Genomic DNA, 13028 nt, shown 5'->3' with positions numbered 1-13028 from the left:
TAACGGGATTAGATTGAAGGAGCTCACGACGCCAACCCCATCTTTCACGCATATCTGTATTTTTAGTATTGTGGAAATATATAACACTGTGGCCCTGTTTCTATATATATATATTATATATATTTAGTGGTAGCCTCATCCTTTAAGTGAAGATGAAATAATATTAATGGTCGGCGTTGGTTTTCCACTGAAAAACCACATAAAATCTCACATGGCTTCATCGTCAAATACTAATGCTGTATATCTGTGTGTGTGGTGGAACTCTCTTCTCTCTCACTTGCCTGTTGTCTTTCATCTCCAGCCGTACATCTCTCTGGGGACCGTGCAGGCGTGCGGCCGGAGGTGGGGGCTGTAGAAATGGATGGGAGAAATTAGGTTAAAACGCTTTATTCCTCTGACCCTGTTTGGTGGTCAGACCCGGTGGAGATAAGCGTGTGTGATGTTCTTTTATCCCCCCGCCCGTTTCATTCTGTTAACAGAATTCCTCGGTTTCCCCTCGTCTGCCAGGAGATGATCTGTAAATGCAGCGCAGTGGGAATCCTCTTTACTCAGAAGCCAGTGGCTTTAAGTCCCTTTCCTTTGGGCATCCCTTAGATGGCGCGTCTGTAGTATAAACCATCATAGTAAGAGTAGACGGAATTGAGCACACGGATGCTTTTCATAGTTACTGTAGTCCAACTGGTTTCACCAGCTCTACCTGTATGTGTGTGGTTTATCCATTTGATACAATATTATTTACATGGTCGATTTAACAATCCTGCTTACGCATTTTGATATAATGTTTTCCCCACTGCGAGGTGAGCTCACGTGATTGGGCTTTCTGCTGAGATTTTTAAAATCCCGGCCGTTATCTAATGCGTTTCTGTTTCCATTACTGGTGGGGTGCATTCCTGTCAGCTGGGGTCTTCTCACTCCCTCTAACTGCTCTGCTACCTGTCCTCTCCCCACCATCTCCCCAGCTTCCTCTGGCTGTGATTGACACCTTTATTTGATCCCAGGCCACGTTTTGCCGGTTCACCATTCTGTCAATCCCCCTTTTCAATTAATTTCCCACTGATACCTGCAACATGCTCTTACAGTCTTACTCTCTCTTCTTTCTGACTGTCTCACAAGTTTCAAAGGGCTTTACAGGCATGGAAAACGGACATTCACATTACCAAAGTGCAATCTGATACAAATATTAGATAAAATAATAATACATCTCATTCCCAATCCCAGCTCTCCGCTTAGCTCACTCACAGGGCGACCAGGGAGTGATGGGGGATGGTGATTGGACGACGGTAATCCTTTGAGTGCTGCGCTCTCATATTCCAAGGGAAGGAAATTGTTTGATGTCATCCAGAAACCATCAGAGACCAGCGGCATGAAAAATCAAATTTCCATTTTCCATCAATAGATGTTCTCCTTAACTCCTCCATGTGAGGTAGTGTTTCTGCTTACTTCTCTGTATTCTGCCCACTCCCTCCCTGGATTACGGTGTTGTGTTGGGTGACCAGCTAACGGTTGGGTGTAGATAGCAGACAGGGACCCTTATTAAGGTGCTAACTAAGTGAGAGGCCCAGAAGGTGTTCTTGAAGCTTCTAGGAGTGGATTTTGCTAGAAGACCCCCCACCCTTATGAACCGTTTGTGTTCATAAGGTTTGGGGGGGTCTTCACGTGAACAGTGTGTGTGTATATGAAGAGTGTGTGAACATTGTGTGCATATGAAGGGTGTGTGAACATTGCGTGTATATGAACAGTGTGTGTATATGAAGAGTGTATGAACAATGTATGCATAACATTCTCCTCCTGTCTTGAATGTTTCATGGGGTTTATTTGTGTGTGTGTGTGTGTGTGTGTGTGTGTGTGTGTGTGTGTGTGTGTGTGTGTGTGTGTGTGTGTGTGTGTGTGTGTGTGTGTGTGTGTGTGTGTGTGTGTGTGTGTGTGAGACGTGAGGTCTTCCCTGTGATCATGTTCTCTCTCTCTCTCTCTCCACCCTCCCACACACCTCAGGTGTGTGGGAGGGTGGTAATGAAACAGATACACTCCGACACACACATCACACATTGACTGGGCTGTATCAGAGCGCGCACACACACACACATAAACACAAACACACAGATATTGTTTTCTCACACAGGGACGTGCACTCCTATGATGTGTTTTTGTTGAATAGTGCCACACAACCATCCAGCCAGAGGCAGAGCAGACTCTTGTAGGTCGTGTATGAGACTCAACAACAACTCTCCTAACCTTTCCTGTGAATGAGTCACAAACACAGCTGCCTAGCTGACCTTCAGAGACACACGTCTGGCTGCGTGGGCCCGGGCCTCCCGTCGGCGGCCGCCGGCTCCGTCCAGCACCACACACCCCGCTTGTATGATGGCTACATGTTTACAAATCACAAACGGGACTCAAAAAAGACGCTTTTATCCAAAGGCGTTTGACAAACCCTGTGAGCGTTCATGCTGAACCCGTCTGAGGTCTGAGCGCTGGCTCCCCGTCGTCCAACTGTGGACAAATAAAATCAGGAACAACAAAGACACAGCATCACAACCATGCCACCACTCTGCTGATGACACAATAATGTAATAATCCGATGAATAAGTAATGGCTCCTACGGAGGCACTGCGACCAATAGAAATGCGCATACACAGAGACCCCTCTAAGTGTTGCACCATGCCCTCTCGACAAAATGAGCACACCCGCTTGTTATTCCCTCGTGGGTTGCCATGGTTACATGCCACAGCAGGTGAGGATGTAATGATGATTGATAGGGATGGTGATGCCCCCCCCCCCCCCTCCCGCACATAACTCCATGTCAATCCCATCCTCAGCCATGTGGGTGCCCCTGACCTCCCTCTCTCTCTCTCTCTCTCTCTCTCTCTCTCGCTCGCTCTCCCTCGCTCGCTCTCCCTCCTACCCCCCGGGGAGCAAAACCTAGCCAGGTGAGAGCATGCGAGAGCATTAAGGGCGGCAGTAGCTCAGGAGGTAGAGCAGGTTGACTGGTACCCGGAAGACGGAAGTATATCCGTCGAAACTTGTCAAGGTAAAGGAAATAACTACCAATATATGTGTCTGTGATAAAAGAAAACTATAAATATTGAGCGCAAGTGTAGACACAATGAATGCCTTACAACTGGTAACCGGATGGTTCCTAGCCCGATCCCCAGCTCCGAGTGGCGAGTAGTCCCTGAGCGAGACGCTTCTCCCTGACTGCTCCTGGCGAGCTAGCTGTCGCCCTGCGTGGTTGACTCCCCCTTCGGCGTGTGAATGTGTGGATGAACGGTTGTAAGTCGCTTTGGGTAAAAGCGAGAGCAAAATCCCCAAAGCGTAAAAGCATGCAAACAGGAGAAAAGCTCTTTGATGACGAGACCACTCTGTGGTGCCCCCCCCCCTCAAACAAGTAAGAACATGCATGTCAATTTAGTTTAAAAAGAATGATAAATAACTGACGAAGGATTTGAACTGTGGCATCAAACCGAGGATACAACCCAAGGACTTTGAGTTTCATATCTTACATTTGTATTTTTATACATTTTATTTATCAGAACTTTAATAAATTTTGATTTTTACTTTTCTGTTGTGACAATAAAACAATAAAATAAAGTATATTTTTTATCTGCATTACCTTATTATTTTAGTGAGGACTCATAAATAACTACAAATAATCAATGTTAGGGAAATCTGTTTATGTTTTGTTACGCGTTTCTGGAATTTATTTTTTAAAATGTAGGCCTATATCGGCCGATATATCGGAATATCGTCTTTTTAAATCACCAAATATTTGCATTGGTATCGGCCTTAAAAATCCTTCATCGGTCGGGCTCTACTAGCAATGGCATCATGCACAGTCCTCAATTTACTTCGGGATCAAAATGAAGTATAAAAAAATATTCTAATAATGTATATGAATAATAATAATGCAAAAAAATATAACAAATCAATAATTAACAAAACATTGCGCTGGTTGTGCCAGTGCCCTTCCTTCTGTTGCCAGACAGACATATGCTAATACCGGATAGCCTTATGCTAACAGTGGCAAACTCCTGGCTCAAGGAAACAGAAAGCCTTTAGGTACAAATTAAATGTGATTAAACCTTTTTCCCGGGGTCCCAGTTGGCTTTGGAAGATATGTTGATCTGCATGCATGTCGTTATCTCGTATGGCAAGTTAAATTTTTATCCGAGGAGAAATACAATTTTGAAGCAAAAAAACGATCTGCATCTGTCAATGTTCTTCGCTGCCATCACAGCTGTTTCCTAAAACCAATTACCTTGTTTTAGATTTATTTAATAGTTTCACTGATATAAACTGTATATATATTAATGTTTTATTAATAATTATTTTGAGATTTGGGTCGATCATCAAATCTCAAAACAGTCCGGTGTAAAGTGTTCAATATAAACGTGGTTTACACCAGACTGAGATTTGATGCAGAAGTCTATGGGATGGTGGAAAGATTTAGTAGCTATAGGGGCCACATTAGCACATTCATAGATCCACGCTAAATGAGGGTAAAGCTGTGGCGCTACATGAAAGCCATTTGAAGTTCTGTCCGGATTTTATCCGGGTATAAAAAATAGACGAGGTATGTTCAGTGAACATATCAATTTTTTTAAGGAGTCCACGCACACCAGGAGTAGGACTTTAATTAATGCAGATCTAGACAAGGAAACCAAGTGAACCCCGATGAGACTTTACTAATTAAACCCTGTTTCAGCACGCTGTGCGTTGGAATGGAGAGGCTGTTCAGCCAGTTCCACTTCTGCTGAGCTTGTGATTCAACGTGGTGATGCCATGTTCACCCTGAGCTCACTTGTGGCATAATGAAGGCTCCTTTTGAGTTATTGGGAAGGAAATTATCCCACCAAAGGTTTCTCTCTTGAGTAAACCTCCCCTGTTATATAACAAAAGCGCGTTGCAAAGTCCTGTATGAAGATTTACAAAGAGATTATTTTATGCCCCCCTCAGCACCACCTCTTTTTGTTTAGGCTATGTTTTGTTCAGATTATTAATGATTTGTTCATTATCAAAGTGTTGCCTGAATAAATGAAAGAAAGTAACCATGGTATTCAGCAAGAGTACATGTTTTGTATAATATTTCCCTGGCCCTTCAATCCTGAATCTTTCTAAGGTTGAGATTATTGGCTGACTCTGAGATGTATATTGTCCGACATTTTATGGACCAGATAATTAGTGGGTGTATGTTGGGGTAATTTTACGTTTTTAAATCACTTTAATTATGTACATACAATACTAACATGTAATATATCTATTACATGTATCCGAAAAGGCATTGAAGTATCTTGATTAAAAGTATATTTTATGGTTTATGTACTTAAAATTTAAAAGGTTAATGAGACACTGGAATTTACCTTTGGCAACCTACCAATTATCCAAAGCTAGTCATTTCAATTATGTTCGCTTATTTTCTATTTCTAAAATAACACATATACTGCTAATCATTTTCCTCAAAATACAATAATTGTATACAATACTTTTTAACAATTCCGTCTGGAAACGCTAACTCCATAAGCTCAGTTGCACTGTTTTGGAATTTTACCTGTATGTCGTCATAAGGGGAGATGTCACCTCCCCTTTCTCTGCCTTTCAAGCCCAGAGAATTTGGCCCGCCAATGATCTACGACCGTGCGAGCGCCACACCCTGTGGCACTCTGCTGACACACTGTTAAGTGTCTAGTTTTTAGTTATGATCCTCTCTGTTTTATTGCCACTCCACACGACGCGTCACACGAGTATGTTTGTGTAGGCCTACGCTTCAGAAAAAACATGCATGTGCGCGTGCACTGCGCGCATTCATGAGTGCGCGTTCATGTTTGCCTTCCCGGTGAGCTCGGCCAGGAACCGCTACCGTCATTGTCATGTACTTTGTCAATTTGTGTTACTGTCGCCAGATTGACGCGTGCAACTGCAAGCGTTTAATGTTCAACGAAGAAGGGGCTTACTTAATTTACCTCGTGCCATGACCGAAATGAACGCTGAGAGAATTTCAACGTTGACAGGCTTTCACGACTCATTTGCGTAAGTGGAAAACAATAATGACCCCATAATAGTTCAGCCTAACAATAAAATATTCGAAAATCAGTTGCTATCCTTACTCTAGAACAGTTTACATTTCTGAAAAATTTGGACAATCCCGAGTGTGCTAGCGTCCCTTCTCAGGCTTATAGAGAACTATGATTTCTATTGAACTCAAATCCCAAATTGCCCAACATTGAGCCACCTTCAGCAGGGAAACAACCAGCGTAGATTGAAGCTTGGACTCTCATCTCCCCTGTCCTCTTCCTGTGTATATCTGTTTGACTGTATAAACCGATTAGAGGCCCCAGCACCACTTGCTGTCAATATTCTAACACAGAATAGACAGAATCAGAATAGATGGTAGCCATCTTTGATGTAGCAAGCGGCTACTTATCGTAACGTAGGAAGCGCTCCCTTTAGAGGTATTGTCCCTGTCTACTTTAAACGTTTTGAGTTAGTCATGACTATTGTAATATGCTAAGGGTGGCTATATGTCATTTGGTTAATGCTGCATAAGACACTCTAAATAATTTGCAGTGACCTACAGAACAAATCCGAACATACTTATTAACTCTGACCCCTGTTCTGGCTGGGGGAGTACTTACAGCGTCAACGGTGTACCCAAATGAGTTTTTTTTTTACAAAACTTCATGATTGATTTTCACACATTATTAACAAACAAAGAGGTGTTTTCTTGTCATCTAATGGTAAGGAGGTTCACTGGCTCTTAACAGTCTCTTGTATGAGGTTTATCTATGCCTGTAAACTCTGACATTTATCAGGAGAGTAAACTTCTCTGCATTCTGCTGTTTGATGGCTCTACCGAGGCTACCTTCAAACGCTAAGTTGAGATAGATACTTTTTTTCTTTCAATATTCTTTTGACATTTAAATTCAAGGAAATTCTTTTTTAGTTTTCCCATTGCTCTCTTCTCTCTTGCTCTACCTACCCATCCTGTTGTCAAGGCCCAATTGCCGACATACAAACGAAAACATACACACACACACACACACACACACACACACACACACACACACACACACACACACACACACACACACACACACACACACACACACACACACACACAAATTCAGGTGCCTGAGGCTCCATAATGGCATGTTATGGAGACGTCAATGTCACACAGGTCTTTTGGCAGTCCGCCCCCATCTCTTTCTTTCTGTCTCCCTCTCTCGCCCCCACACACAGACACGCCCGCACTAATGGATGTATGCATCCACCCACCCAACCTCCCACCCTCACACACAAAGGAAACCGCCATATACACTGTCCGTGTCAGGCGTTGAATGTGGAGTAAAGAAGGCAGAGGCAGCCCAGTGCATCACTTTTGGGCACCAGTGTAGCAGTCCACCTGCCCCACTCCACCTGTGTGGCTCTACTCCAGACCACCAGACCCCAGATGGATCTAACACCTGAGAGAAGCCCGTCCCCGTGCTCTGCCCTGGGTCATGCCCACACCTCTTTTTGGAGAAAGCAGTCATCTGATTTGACTAGCAGTCAATCTAATTCTTAGATCTTTGCCAAATGAATAGCATAAAATAATATTGCATTGCTTTATAGCTATGTGGAGCCCAAATCCTATCTGCGGGCGGCCTGGAGCTACAGACATCTTCCTCTACTGTCCACGGCTCTTTGGGGAAGTAGCAGAAATCATAAACAAGGAATTTGTTCATTTTTTTGACATTCAAAATACGATGCAGCATCTTCTATGCGTGGTGCCGCTAGTCTTTCCACCTTGGCATCGGCCCTTTCACAGCGCTGGTTTTCACCCAACAGGAAGCAAGGATGTTCTGAAGGGAAAGTGACGTATGGCTGCTCTCTTCTCGGCAAACCAGTTTATTGGGGACTTGGCAAGATGTACCAGCCAGAGCAGCTGTTCACTGCTGACATCTCGGAGCTCTCTGAGTGTGTGTGGTGATGGCTGGTTTGTCCTGTGTGCTTTGATTATTCAAATGCACCAAAGGTGTGTAGCCTCACCCAGCCCTAGACTCTAATAAGTCTGACTCGGCCCAGGTGAGGCTGCCTCAACCATCGACCACACACACTCCACAATACAGTTAATGCTTCACATGTATCAGTCACACACAACAATACACCTCATATCCATCTGGTTCTGCCCTGTACATGTTTACTGGGAAATCTTTAGAGTCTTGCTGTGTTCCGCTAGGTGTGATTTTGGTTGATGATCAGTGACAATCAAGTTCACCTCACCTCATCAACTGCATTTAAACTGCACTCATTGCAGGATTCACAGATCCACAAATGCCTAACAGTATTCAAACACTTTAAAGTAGGCATGTGATTGGGTTTTCCCAACAATTAAACATAGTATTTGAGTTCCTGCAAACCTGTTTTTGAAGCTGTTTGCTGGAAATAGCTTTTAGGAAAAAAATCTTGCCTACCACTATTCCCCTCTGTTTCAGTCCCTTCAGAATGCGCTGATTCTGGTGTCTGTAGCTTTAATGCAAATGAGCTGCTGCCCATTGACCAATGAGCTGTCAGACTGAACCACAGCATGGAGAAGGGATTGTTGCCGTTTGTGGACTCCTGGAGCTCTATATCTATATAATATAATAATAATAATATTATGTATGGGTATTTATATAATATTATATCTGATATGAAGGCCAAAAGCTATGTGCGCCTCGGATGATATTATGAATCATAAAGATTGAGACTGCGTCGATGCCCCTTCCTACATAGGAAGGGGCATCGAAACTGACTCGCTCATTTGGTTACAGTAAGGGGGGTACTTTCAGAAATGCATATCTCACTCAAAAAATCATGTACAGACTTTTTTCAAATATTGTCTGTGTTTGGGAGCACCAGAGGCCCAAAACAACCGCAAATCCCAGGAAAAGTGTTGTTTTCATAATGTGTCCCCTTTAAAATCAGCATAATCTGTGAAGATACGCAACAAACTGGTCTTACAATGGCCTCTTTCTTGTCTTTGAATATGTTAACAGTTGGACAATATCCTTCAAATCAAGAGCCCTAACAAGCTCATGTTCGATTGATTGAAGTGCATAAGCCGTCTCTGTGGCATTGTGTTCCTCTTTTTAAAACGGAAATGGACCTCTCAACCTCCCAATGAAAAACCTTCTTTGTGCAATATAAACATTGGGAATTTTCAATAAAACACCAACGAGTTCACACACATCTGTGTCGGCATCTATCTGTTTAGAAAGACACCAACTGAGCCAGGTATTGATGACAAATAATGACAGAGCGCGCTAGATCTCGGAGCTCTGCAGAATGGTCTTGTAGAGCGACAACATATGGGTGCAACCGACCGCAAAAGAGCAAGAGCAGTTGCTAAATCAATGTCACTTTTTGCAGATGATCACTGGTTTTCTTAAACATACAAGCACCCGGCCCCCAAACCGACTTAATTGCTGTCTAAGTTTATCAAGTTTAGAAACTAGAGCAGCCGCTTCACACTTGCTTGGGGTTTTCGAATCCGAGGCTATTTCGGCCAATGTATCTCTCATTGTTATTGTCATAGATAGCTTTTGTTGAGTCTGCCCGATCACTCCATCTATTACTGCAGAGTGTGGCTAATGAAATTGTCGCTGTTATTTGATACTGTGATCCAGCAACGGGTTGAAGAGCTGCTAAAGGGACTCTAGCATTTCGAAAAAAAGAGCCAACCTCCTCGCAGCAATTACGATGCTGTTAACGCCTTCAAGATTTAATGAATGTGCAGCACGTGGTGTATAGTGGATTTGTGGGTATTCTCTTTTTAAGTGGACTTGGAGCCCGTTGTACTTGCCAGACATGTGTCTCACATTATTATAACTTTGCCCACGTAGTTTGACAAGTCCAACCCCAAGTCTTGCACCCTTTTAATTCTAGCCTCAGCCAGGCTTAAACCCGTTTGGCTGTGGATGGACATGTGGGAGTCCCTACCTCCGCCTTTATTTCCATACTTCTCAATATGACAGTTTATAAAGGGGTCAAACTCTGAGCTCTCGGCTGAAGCAGGCCCAAATAGATTCCGTTGGTAGATGGCCGCAGCAGTTCGAGAGAGTGACCACACATCTGAGCACCTCTTTCCAATACTGTTCCAATACTGTTTTTCTGCCTCACAACGTCCGCCGTCGTTTGGTGCTCCTTCTTAACTGCTCTCCGAGCGTCTCCTTTTGTGTGCATGGTTGTTTATTGGCGCTCAAGATTGTTCTGAGAAAACTTCAACTTGATGTTGATCTGCCGTCGTTTTGGGCTGCGTCAGCTCGCAGGCTGTAGCAATGTCAGTAGGCGCAGCTGCAAAGAGCAAGTTAACATAAAATGAGATCCATTGCGTATGTTGGCCCACCGGAGAAACCTTTGTTCGGCACCATTATCACCACCACGTCCACTATCATCACACCACTATCAAGACCACCACTATCACCACCAACACTATCACCACCACCACTCTCACCACCATGACCACAACTATCATCCCTACCACTATAACCACCACCACTATCACCACCACCACTATCACTAACATCACCACCACTATCACCACCACCACTATCACCACCACCACTACCACCACCACCACTACCACCACCACCACTATCACCACCACGATCACCACAAGGACCACCACAATGATCACCACCACTATCATCACCACCACCATTATCACCACTATCATCCCCATAAGCATCACCAACACCATCACTATCAACACCAGTATCACTATCACCACCTCCACCCAAATCACCACACCGTGCTGTTGATTCGCACGCCATTTTAGCAGACTCAATCTGTCACAATTATCTCAGGATAGTAAAAATGATTAGCAAATAATTTAATGACGTTGGATGCAATCATCTTGAAATAATCCTTTCCACATTGCCGCAGTAGCTACCTCTAAGGAGCTGACACTAACCGTGTAACTATCTAGCCCATACCTTAACGGATACAATTGGATCTCTTTGATAATTTGGTTACCGCAATCTACAGTCAAAATAGCCATGATTTAGTAGACACAGTGGCGTAAATATCGACGGTGCAACCGGTGCACCGTGCAAAAAATATTTGCACTGGGGCCAATCACCATGATGTTACACCACTGAGTAGACATTAATCGTTAGTTCTAGTGAAGCTTCCATAAGTCTTGCACAACATTTCCTCATTACAGTAGCAGCAAAATGACTCTGCAAGTGTTTCTTTCCAGAGCAGGAAAACAAACTTATTTTTTGTGGACTTGATCCTACAGTCTGGTTTATATTAATGTAGGACCCTCTTAAGCCCGATGAAGAATGAAGTTAAGAATACCTGCTGAGGGGCTACTCTCTCTCTCCACTCCCCCTGTCTAACATCAGCCGGCTCCGCACATCAAATGATGAATCACCTCTGGATGTGTAGACCTGTGATTCAGCTACAGGCACTTTGATCCAAGTGCACACATGTGCTTCTTCTTTTTTTTATAGACAGGTCATTAAAGGATTTTAGGTCTAAGAAACTAATGCGGACAACATTTTTTGAAATTGCATTGAAAGCATTGAGCGAGAAAGCTGCAAAATCTGCGAAACAGTCTACGATACAATCCTTTAGGGTAAAAGCGCCCTGTCAATATGCATCCATTAAATATACATTTCATAGAGGGCATTTAGCAGACGCTTTTATCCAAAGCGACTTTCAATAAGTATATTTGTCAGGAGAAGGAGAAACAACAATATATGGCGGTACAGTAAGGATGTCCATAGAACCAAGTGCCAAGCACAAATAAAAGCAAGGTCAACCCATTCCCTGTATTACATCAAAGATAGCTAGGATAAGATGCTACACAACTAAGTACTTTCTTCTTCTTTTTTTGTGCCAGGACGTGCAACATCTATCAAGCAAAAGGTACATTAAGTGCCAGGACGTATATGTGTAGGAGGGATGGAGGGGGTGGCTGTGCAGATTCTAGGGGAACTCTGAACAAGTGTGTCTTGAGTCCTTTGCGGAAGTTGCTGAGCGACTCTGTGGTCCTGACATTGGCCGGCCTTTAAAATATTCCATTCGATATATTATTATGGAATAGATCCCTACGGAGAAATAAAATGTTTTCGTTTACCTTTTGCTTGATCCATTCTATTTGGTTTCGTGTCCAATCAATTGTCACTCAAGGAGATGTCTCGATCTGAAATATCGTTGCTCAAACTTTCCCTATCATTACAATCTCTCATTCACCCAAATAATTGTGAAACCTTAAGCTACGCTCTCTGTAGTCCATTGCAACAAACTCACCTCCCTCCAGCTCTGCCTCATGATTCCACTGTTCTCTTCCTCAACAACTCAACTCTCGTGAGACTTCTTCTTGAGCCATACCTGATGGGACAACCAAGAACCCAGTGTGCAGATTTGGGCTGCTGCGTTCTCGCTCAAGAAGAACATTGGCTTCCTCAATAGTCGCTTCTACCTAAAACGATCAGAGAATGGAGTCCAGTTGGAAAAACCCAGAAGTTCCGCCTTAAACGCACCCAGTGCAACTTTATGTAAACATTCAATGAAAAATAAACATTCAATTTCTAGACTTTTTTACACGTAGTAAGTTTCAATAACTCCATACCATTACATATCGACATTCAAGGAGCAAAGATGAGACGTCGCTGTGTGGTGAGAACTGATAGAAAATCGTAAGCAACAACAATCGCCGGTGGGGAGAAGCCATTTTTCCATTGACTGGAAGCCTGCTTTATTTATTGTAGGTTACAAAAAATAAAGAAAATGGTGGCATTGTTGTTGTTATCGATTTTCTATCAGTTCTCACCACACAACGACGCCTTATCTTTGCTGCTTGAATGTCGTTATGTAATGGTATGGAGTTATTGAAACTTACTACGTGTAAAAAAGACTAGAAATTGAATGTTTATTTTTAAGCCTCGAAAGTTGCACTGGGTGCCTTTAAGAGCCGGTATTGCTCTTAAAGCATACTCAAGTATGTCTCTGGGTAGACATTGGGGTTCGAACCCAGTGCCTTACTGCTGGGGTCAAACCCCCAT

This window comes from Gadus morhua, chromosome 8, assembly GCF_902167405.1.
Source record: "Gadus morhua chromosome 8, gadMor3.0, whole genome shotgun sequence".
In the NCBI taxonomy this organism is placed as follows: domain Eukaryota; kingdom Metazoa; phylum Chordata; class Actinopteri; order Gadiformes; family Gadidae; genus Gadus; species Gadus morhua.
Note: the sequence above shows the minus strand (reverse complement) of the source record.